Source organism: Mus pahari, chromosome 12, assembly GCF_900095145.1.
Source record: "Mus pahari chromosome 12, PAHARI_EIJ_v1.1, whole genome shotgun sequence".
NCBI classification, from domain to species: Eukaryota; Metazoa; Chordata; class Mammalia; order Rodentia; family Muridae; genus Mus; species Mus pahari.
The window spans coordinates 83,844,164-83,853,148 of NC_034601.1; the positions used below are offsets into that span (position 1 = coordinate 83,844,164).

General features: G+C 48.3%; 1 long non-coding RNA gene across 1 annotated transcript in view; it reads right to left on the reverse strand.

Moving 5' to 3' along the window:
- LOC115065094 overlaps positions 1-8,454 on the reverse strand; it is an 11,242-nt gene extending 2,788 nt beyond the window's left edge. Inside the window, exons 1-2 of the long non-coding RNA XR_003844898.1 lie at positions 8,314-8,454; positions 7,945-8,060 (exon numbers count right to left, since the gene is read on the reverse strand). This is a non-coding gene — a long non-coding RNA (uncharacterized LOC115065094). The remainder of the gene's footprint in view (positions 1-7,944; positions 8,061-8,313) is intronic.
- Positions 8,455-8,985: the final 531 nt, after the last annotated feature.

An 8,985-nucleotide genomic window follows, 5' to 3' on the forward strand; every position in this document is an offset into this window, starting at 1 on the left:
CCTCCCCTCCCCTCCCCTCTCCCCTCTCCTCCTCTCCTTTTCTTCCCTTTTCTTCCTTCGTGAGACAGGGTCTCAGTACCCCAGGATAGCCTCAGACCCCATGTAGCTAAGGATGTCTTGAACTCCTGTTTACAAATATTAGGAAAACAGGATGCACCCACCTTCCCTAGTGTCTGTAGTGCTAGAAATGGAGCCCAGGGCTCGGTGCATGACAGGCAAGTGCTCTTCAAACTGGGCTAGTCACCGGCCTGGAAACACTCCTTTTCTGCGTCTCCAGGGGCGCCATGGTTATATTTTTGCAGGGTTAAAAACGTCACAAAAGACCTAATATCTTGTCTAAGTTTGAGGCTTCTTATAGGCAGAAAAAGCATGGTGTTTGGCGACTCATGATGAGAAAAGACAGTGGGGGCCAAGGGATGGAGTTGTGGGAAAGATGTGGGGCGAATACTATGTTTGTACACTAAAGCATATTCAATCCATCTCTGTAGCACACTGGGTGAGAGAAAAAAACGCTTCAGTGTCCGAAAATATCTCCTGGGCATGAAATGGTACAAAACTTTTCACACCAATGTAAAGCTGCTAAGCTGTCATGTGTTTTATGGCTTCTAAGGGGTTCAAAGACTTCACACAGGAACTTGGTCACTGGGCAGCTAGCTCTTCTAGAATGTCACTAGCCTCTTTTGCAGAACTCAAAGTAGACAGAGCTTCACTACTGACTCATCTAGGTCACTGGGAAGTTACCTGAGAAACGCCTGAACTTCCTGTGTGGGCCTCCCCGCCTGGCCCCAGCTAGACAAGAACCCAGGAGCCTTTTTATCCCTGAGTTTTGGACAAAGACTTGTCCATGACAAATATCATGGAGAAGAAGAGGAAACCACTGGCTATCAGAGTCCCTGAGACCCTGCATGTGGTTCAACAGGCAAAATGGCTTTCTTTAGAAGAGCTAGACCCTAAGGCTGCACCGGGATTCTCAGAAAAGTGCCTCTGCTCTCCCTGTGTCCTGAGCCAAGGCTCAGCCTGGGTCTGTAGAGATTGCATCAATGTGGCTGCTCAGCAGGCTCTGAGATGCCTCTCTTGTCCTGTGGTCACTGACAAGGAGGAAGGGCGGGAGCTGATTAGCTCTCTGCCTCCTGTGTCTCTGTGTACAGGGTCTTCCTTAGCTCCACACTGAGCCCTCTGTTGGACCACTCTCCCCTCCGCTCTCTAACTTCCCTACTTCTAGAAATTCTGCCACTTCCTCCAGGGAGCCTTCCTGGTGTCGTCCATCATATTGTGAGAGATGTTCTTCCCTGAGTGATTAGCACAGGTCATCCAACTCAGCGGCTGCTGTCTTGGTAACCAGATCCCTGCTAGCTAACCACTGTTAATGCAGCTCGTGTTTAGAGGAGCTGAACTCATCCATGAGCCATTAGACACTTTAACCGTTTGTACTGCAAGATAACAAGACTGAGGTTTAGTCAGGCATAGTGGTGTGGGCCTTTTATTCTTTTCTAAAATATTTTAACACTTCTCTGAGAATTAAATAAAACCTATTTTGATCGTATTCACTCAACTCTTCACCTTAACTGTTTCCAGGTCGACCAGCACACACTTGAACCTTCCTAACGCTGCAACCCTTTAACACAGCTCCTCGTGCTGTGCTGACCCCAACCATAAAATCATTTTTGTTGCTACTTCACAACTGTAATTTTTCTACTGGGATGAATCTTCATGTAAGTATCTGTGTTTTCCTATGGTCTTGGCCCGACCTTGTAGAACTGCCGGATTAACCCCAGTTCTCGGAGGCACATGAAGATAGATCCCTGTGAGTTCCAGGCCAGCCTGGTCTACGCAGCGAGTTCCAGTGACAGAGTGAGAACCCTTCTCAAGTCTTAAGCAAACAAGTAAAGCCTACTCAAGTACCTTCTAAAAACCCAGCAGTGCCACACGCTAAGCAAACAACAAGAAAACTGATCTCCTGGGCTTCCACTGAAGGGAGGAAAGGAGAGAGCCTCCCTGTGGAGCTACCTGAGTGCACTCTGCCTGCAAACCTCCCGTCCCCGTCCCCGCCTCTGCTAACAGCAGCCCTGCTAACGGGCTCTGTCTTTCTTCTACAGGCTGACACCTGGCTTCCCTTTGCAAGCCTGTGTGTGCAGCAGCCACCAGCCCTGGGGTGGTCCAGTCCCAGCCAGCCTTGCTCTGCCGCCTCCCAACAAAGGGTCACATCTTTCTTGAGCTCATCTTAGGTCTTTTCCTGGAACACAGAGGGATCTCATTGCTTCTAACTGCTCCTCTGGTCCTCTGTGGTTTAATCCCAGGTTCTGCTGCTGTCTCTAATGATCCCCACCTATCCACTCATCTATCCGCTGTCCTCTTTGTGCATGCCTGTGTATATGACAAAGTGTCTGCGCACACTTTGTGTGTGAGCGTGAGTGTGAGTGTGGGTATTCCCTGCGGGGCTTGTCCTCCTGTCTCACCTCCTATCACAGAAGGAACACAGAGATTACACACGTGAGCATCTGGCATTTTATGTATGTTCTGGGGATTCAAACTCAGCTCCTTATGCTTGTTCCACCCACCACTTCCTGTCCAATGTGTCACACAGAAAGCCATCCCTCCAGTTCACCAACCACTTCCTGTCCCATATTTAATATGTGAACTGCTGCAGGGTCCTCCTACCCCCTGTCACTCAGCCAGGGATGGCAAGATATCCTTGGAGTCCATCTAAGGCACTGGGAAATCCTGCTAGAGGGGGCAGGGTGGAGGTGGCTGGGTTCTTCAGACTCCTCTGAAGCTTGGCCTTCTTGGGCTTCCGTTAGGTCACTGTCAACTGTGACGCAGTGTACAGAAAGAATGTGGGGCGAGGGCTGTGAGGACGAGCCTAGATCATTTAAGAAAACCTTTAAAAAAATAGTTTCATAATGCGTAGGCAGCCTCAGGTGTGAAACCTCATCTCACAGGAATGGCAGGGTCTGATTCTCAAGTGTCCAGAGATCCATCTGGCCACTTGCTTCACGCTGCTCTCCTTAAGGACCAAAGGATCCATCTGGCCACTTGCTTCATGCTGGCCTCCTTAAGGACCAAAGGAGGCAGGTTTGCCAAGACACTGTGTCAGGGCCTGCATTATTCCCGGACTCAAGTCCACAATTCAGGTTTTAACGGCAAGTTCCTCAGAATGTGACTGTACTGGATAGGGAACATTCTAGAAGCAATCAGGAGCTACGAGCGTGTGCTATGCCCTGACTGGTGGCCTTCTAAGAGGAGGTGAGGGTTGGCTTTGGTAAATATCTCCAGCAATTTTAAGACTCAGCAATTTTAAGAGGCTGGGCAGGAAGAATGTTTTGATTCAAGGCTATCCTGGGCTACACAGTGAGTCTAGATCAGCCTGGGCTAATTTATTGAACCATTGAGAGATGGAGGGAGGGAGGAAGGAAAGGAGGGAGGGAGGGAGGGAGAGAGACAGAGACAGAGACACAGAGAGAGACAGAGGGACAGAGACAGAGACAGAGAAGGACAGAGACAGAGACACAGAGAGAGACAGAGGGACAGAGACAGAGACAGAGAAGGACAGAGACAGACAGGCAGACAGACAGACAGACAGACAGAAAGAGAGAAAGAGAAACATGAGCCCAAAGAGGCAACAAGTAAGTGAACAGGACAGATCTCACAAAAATCTCAAGTGTTGATATTTTGACCTCAAACTTCTGGCCTCCAGACCATGAGGAAACATATTTCTGCTTTTTAAGTCACCAAGTCTGTGGTATTTTGTTACAGTAGCCTGCTCACTCACTAACAGGTTTTGCATGGTGGACAAAGCCACACACAGCTTCATCTAGGTCTGGCTGCCACCTAAGTCTTCAGTGGTGTGAGAGGAAGTGTCTTCATGCCTTTAAACAGTTGTAAACTCATGTTTACAGGAGAACACAGCTGGCCTCGGTTCTTTGAGTCCCGCGGAACAGCTCTGCCGGATGACTCGAGGCACAGAGCCACCACAGTGCTGAGATTTCTACCCGTGGTTCTAGGAACTCGGAGGCATCTCTGCACTCCGGCTTTGCCTAGACCACTAAGCCACTTCTAAGAGCAAGGTTGCCTGAGGCGTTTTGAAAAAAAAAAAAAAAAAAGGAGAAAAAATGTAGCAGATCCCTCCCAAGCCCTCCCCAATGAGACAGTCATCTTTTTTATGCAGTTCACTGCACCTTCAGAGGGGACTAAGTTGGGGTTCTGCAAGAGTTTCATGTCGCCAACCACATGTGATAGTTCCTGGGAGTCTCAATCGAGTCTTATCGGCTGTTTAGGCAGACTAAGCGGGAACCTGGTGTGGGGCGATAGGGGGGAGAGGAGCTCTCTGTGGTAGACCACATTCTTTTTGCGTGCCAGTGTCTCAGATGCTGGCCTGACTCTCATGAGAAAGGGAACAATGGCTTGCTCGGTTCCCCATCTCTGTTTTCTCCCGTGGTGTCAGGCTGAAAATGAGTTACAGGTTTCCTCCTGCGAGGATTGTGGGGACTGATAAAGTACCATCCCAGGAGGAAAACAAGACGCTGTGAGCCTGTGAGCCGCTCACAGTGACTGCTCAGGAGGGAGCACAGGCTATAAATTACAGGCAGAAGCAGCCACCAGTGAGGAGCCCTAGGAGTGGCTGGCGGGCTGTGGTGTGGGGGGCCAGGAGACTGAAGAATGGTTAAGGGGGTGGGGTCTGGAGCTGGGTCCAAGTGGAAAGAAAAAGAAGCAAAGTTTTGTCGCTGCGCTGGCTAGCGTGAGTGGCGTGGATAGCCAATGTGAGCCATTTAAACCCTTGTGTTGACAGGTCCTTAGGATGGAATAATATTAACAAGGGAGCTGCCAAGGGCTCCCTTAGGTCCTGGAGTGGAGGCTCCGAGTTATTTATCGGCCTGTGGATTCTGACAATCCCTTTCCCTCCATCGGCTCCGATTTGCTCAGAGGAGGAAGTGGGGGCTTTAGATGAACCATGCTAATTAAAAGAAACGAAACAAAACAAAACAAAATAAAAAAAAAACCCAATCCCTGTGTATGTATGTGATATATGCATGCTATGTGTATGTGTGCGTATTCATGTGGGGAAGTGTGAACTCATGCATGTAACATTGTGTGTGTGTGTGTGGGGGGGGGGGTAACCTTACAAGCTGGTCCTCACCTCCCACCTTGTTTGAGGCAGGGTCTCTTTGTTGTTGGATGCTAGCCATGTACTCCAGACTAGCTGACCTATGGGCCTCCAGGGAGCCCCTGTCTCTAACTCCTGTCTCCCCGCAGGAATGCCAAGGTTACAGATGGAACACATCACTGCACCTGGCTCCTATGAAGGTTCTAGGGATTCGAACTTAGATCTCCATGCTTGCATGGTAAGCACTTAAACTTCTCCCCATCCGTTTCTGGGTTTTGATAGGAACAAGCATCCAGGTAGCTGAATGGAAACAGACTCTCGCTCCCTAGCCGGTGCAGGCGGTGCAGGCAGCGGGCTTGTTTGAGTTCCCGGTTACCACATCCCTAACTGTCTTTCTGTTGAACTCACATAGCGATTGCCAGGAGGGCAGCACAGGCTGCAGCCAACCTCCTGCCCAGGGGAATGTTCAGAGTTCCCTGCTTCTGTCATCCTGAGGTCATCTAATCGGAAACAGCAAGCATTAGAAGCATGCATTGAGAGGAGAGTAAGCCAGGAATTTTCCTTCAAAGATGGCTTCCTTAGCTTGTTGACTGCCTGGAGGAAACAGAGCCAGTGAGCAGTTGGTGGCTTCTCACCAAGGGCCCCCGGGGCTGCTGTCTCTGCCTAATTCTCTGCAGGACACTGGATGATACATGACTCAGACCTGTCCCCATGAGTCAACCTCACTCAGATTTCTCTGTCACCAGCAAGGGAGCACTTGGAGGCCCTTTAATTTGAAGCTTGGAATTGGTTAATGACTTGCTTGTTTTCCTTCTCTTTAAATCCTGATGCCCCCCCCCCAAACCTACAAACACATGTGCCAACACACACACACACACACACACACACACACACACACACACACACATATACACACACACTCATACCACACACACACACATACACACACATACCCCCACCACACATATATATCACATACACATAGACATATACCACATCTCACACACACACATCACATACACACACATATATACATACCACACCACATACATACATGCACATACCATATCACACACACATACACACATCACACATATACATGTACCACACACATACACATACACACACACCACACACACATACACCACATACACATAGACACATACCATATCACACACACACATCTACACACACATGCACTACACATATATACCACATACACATAGACACATACCACATCTCACATACAAATACACACACATACACATACACCATACACACATATACACATACCACACACACATACATACAACACACACACATATACATACACACACACCACACATTTACACACACACATACACACACATATATAATACCACATAAACATAGACATACACTACACCACATACACTCACACACATACATACCACACACACATATATACCACACACATACATACACACACCAAACACAAACACATACACATACATACATGCACACATCACACACACACTCACATATAAGCACACACCACACACATATGTACCACACACATGCATATACACACCACACACATACACATACATACATGCACACATCACACACATATACACAAATACATGCACAACACACACACACACACACACACACACACACACACCTTCCTCCAGTTTTCATGTTTCAGCATAGATGAGCCATCACAACCTCAATAGCCTTTGTTGTGACAAAGTAGCCAACAAGCCCTGGTATTCCCCTGCTCACTTGGCTGTCTGAATAAATAGCGTTTCGCAAATACTGGTTGGGTGTGCACAATAATTTGTATCCAGAAAACAAGTGATTCCTTCTCCATCCCATCCCACTCCATTTTAGCTCTGCCAGAGCATCACACGTCCACAAGTTGCACGTCCTGACACACGGCCATGTCTCTGTGAGCTCTTTATGCCACTATTTTTATTTACTTAAGCCCAGTCCCCATTTATCCAGAAAGACCCACCAAGCACACACGGGCACTATGGCTGAACTCCAGCTTTGTAAGTTCCATAAGACTGCTGTAAAAAAAAAAAAAGTCAGGAAGGTTCAGGGACCTACGTGGTGCCTACCCATAAGCCTGTAATCTAGTAATTTCTGCTGTGACAGTGAGTGGACTTAGGAAATGGCTTCGTAGTTCTTTCTGAGAGAGACTGTGTACCACAACTTGCTGGCTTTCTGTCTTGAGCAATGCCGGCTGCCTCTTTCAATTGAGGCTGAAAGAAAAACCACAGCACAACACAGCCTCCTCTGATGATTCTTCCCAGAACGAGTCTGCCCAGATCCTGTCCTCTGTGGACTTGCCACTTTGGCCCTGAAATCTCCACACTGATCCAAGGCACACCTGTGAACTGCCTCTCGGAGACCACTCTGCGGGCACCGGCTCTTCCAGCCAGCTAAGTACCGAGCCTGCTAAACCCCGGGGCAAGCTGAACTCAGCACCAGGGCCAGACAGCTTGCTGCCATCAGAATAAGTTATTCAGGGCAAGGCACAGCCAGATAAAACCAAAGGAGCGTCCTCCGCGCCAGCCTTCTAATCTCTGGGACTTTAACTGAGAGTGGCTCAGAGCACTTGACACAACTTTCACCCAGCGACCAAATATTTCAACAGCCGAAGCATTTACTAAAACATCCCCGCAGCACGGGGTCTGTCAAACAATAATCTCGAGGTCTCAGAGTCATTGGCTTCTGTTTGAATTCCTCCCCCGACAAGCAGGCAGGGACTCCAGGCAGGCACCGGAGGGTCCACGGGCTGCCATCTTAGTCTGTGCAAAGCTTAGCAAAATCAGATATAAAAAGACCAGCGTACTCACCTCTCATGAAGCATTGTGGATATGAAGGAAATGACTCAAAAATGCTGTCTGAAGCCATCATTTCCTTTCGAAAACGCACCTCTCCTGAAGGCGGGGGATTCTATGATTTCTTTCACCTTCAGAGCAAAAACCAAGAAAGGTCACTTACTCTGACCTCACTTCCCACCATGGCTCCCCACGTCTCTTTCTACCCCCAACCCTAACACCTCTGGCACTCCAATGGGTCCTGTGGGGTGGGGGTGGGGGAAAGAATTGTTTCAGAAACAAATATTCAAATTGTTAAAGATTTAAAAAAAAAAGAAGAAGAAGAAGAAAGAAAGGAAAAAAGAAGACGAAAGCACCGCCTATGCTGTGGGCTGAACTGCTCACCGCTCTGCGAAAGCCTGTGGTTTGCATTCAGTGTGATTCGTCCTGCCTGCTGACCACTGTGCTGGGCTTACACTTCTGACACTGCCAGGCTACCCAACTTGTGGTTCTGTGGTTGTTTATGAGGTCCAAAGAAGTTTTCACACAACCCAAATTACAAATTTAACTGTTCCCCTTTCCACAGCCCACCACCATTGGCTCTTGCCAATCACGTGACTTAAGTGATGTCAATTTTTTTTTTTTTTAAACTTTCTGAGCTATGCCCTTCCTGCCCTCCACCTGCCCTCCCCCAGGCTGTGTAAGGAAACAGTTGAACAGAGCTTAGCAGAGAGGGGCTGTAAAAGAAAATAAGCACAACAAACAAACAAGCAAACAGAAATCCCCTGCCTCAGTCTTTTCTTGCTGTCTCTGTCCTTTGCGGATGTAGTGGCGTTCAGATCCTGTTGTTATTTGTGGTTTGAGGAACAACTGATTATTTAGATAAAGATTGCCTTGCTGTTTATTCAACAGCAATTCAACGTTGGCACCAACTTGCTGCTGAGCCCGGATGCAGCTCTCATCACTTAAATGCTGGGCACCAGCTCGGGAGAGCTGGGTTCTTGGTAAAAGCAAGTAAGACAGAAAAGTAGAACAAGAGCCCATTTCCGTGAGTGGCTGACCCAGAGAGGGCTAGGC